At 52.1% G+C, this 1285-nt stretch overlaps 1 protein-coding gene across 3 annotated transcripts in view; it reads right to left on the bottom strand.

The window, feature by feature from the left end:
- The window catches only part of LOC134454368 (mitochondrial adenyl nucleotide antiporter SLC25A23-like), a 38248-nt gene extending 37176 nt beyond the window's left edge, over positions 1-1072 (bottom strand). For 2 of the 3 annotated variants that reach the window (XM_063205334.1, XM_063205326.1), the window contains exon 1: positions 1-1072. This exon is cut by the window's left edge and continues 350 nt beyond it. The gene's annotated coding sequence lies outside the window, so the exon portion shown is untranslated. The other variant, XM_063205344.1, reaches the window with a different exon arrangement.
- Positions 1073-1285: the final 213 nt, after the last annotated feature.

Genomic DNA, 1285 nt, shown 5'->3' with positions numbered 1-1285 from the left:
GTGTGTGTGTGTGTGTGTGTGTGTGTGTGTGTGTCGGGAGACCCAGTGTCAACAGTCAACACGGACACAAACACAACAGGGAGAGCCGATGGCGAGACGCGCATGTATCCCGCATAAAACTACAGTAGCTAATAGCCCGTGGTGGTGCGTGCAGCCCACTCGTTCACATGAGCTGTTTCCCCGTCTTTTAACCGTGTACAGCCGGGACTAGACACGCCATATTCCCCAGGTAGTGTGGCGCCTGTTACTGCCGAAGACGTTTGCAATTTCCGTGGAGAAAATACGAGCAGAAGTCGTTAAAAAAGACAGAATGAGAGAACACACGCGAGGACAGTGTTGACAACAAGAAGAAAAAACGTTCACATCTGTTGAAGCATAGTGTAGGTGCGCGTGAGGAAAATCCCCCAAAAATAAACACTCCTGAAAGAAGATCAACCGAAATGGGTAAATGTCAGGGGGGAAATCCGCACCAAAAAGATGTAGTCTAAACCAGGAAGCTTTGGGTCAGCAGGCAGGAGAGGTTGGCAATAGTCGCTCTTCTACACAATCCCCATGACCTCTCTCTCTCTCGTCCAAGCCCTTCGTCCTTGTTGCTCGCCTGCCTGTAGGCCTAGAGAAATCCAAAACGCCAGTGCACCGTCCTGTCGTCCCAGCCCAGGATAGTTCTAGATAAGCCCGAGTCACGTTCGCAGTGCCAGAGCTAGCGCACCATGTGGATTGCGTGTCGTGTTGCAATGAATGCACTCCACGTCTCTGCATGCAAAGTCAAGGCAAGCCAAGGCGGCGGTGCACAAGTGCCAGGCAGCCGCAGCTGCAGCGGTCGTCCCTTCCTCCTCCTCCGCCTTCTCGGGCGAATGGCAGTCTATAACATTAATGCCTGCCCTACTCGGCTCACGAAATGTCGAACCACCGCTCCCCCCAGCGGCTTGACATCAATAGGATGGAGGATACCATCAACATAACTATAGGCAAACAGATCAGAGCGTTGGTGTGGTGGTCGTGGGTGGAAGGCTATCTCTCGACTTGCGCTGGGCACTGACTGGTCGTCGGAAGGGGAGTCTGTGTCTTTAAATCTCCCTTTGACAGACTCTAGCCTAGCGCCTTGAAAGCAATAGGTTCCTTTACTTCCCTATGTAGTAGGCTATTGCACAACACGGGCTGCCAAAAGGACTAACCTACGGCGCGTCAAGCAAGCGCACCTTTCCAGTTTATGGCCGGGCGCTGTGCGTATTATTATCCGACTCGCTTTATTTATAATTATCAGGTTTTTACGCTACCATGGGTC

Source organism: Engraulis encrasicolus, chromosome 1 (assembly GCF_034702125.1).
Source record: "Engraulis encrasicolus isolate BLACKSEA-1 chromosome 1, IST_EnEncr_1.0, whole genome shotgun sequence".
NCBI classification, from domain to species: domain Eukaryota; kingdom Metazoa; phylum Chordata; class Actinopteri; order Clupeiformes; family Engraulidae; genus Engraulis; species Engraulis encrasicolus.
This window is presented reverse-complemented; position numbering and strand designations above follow the sequence as displayed.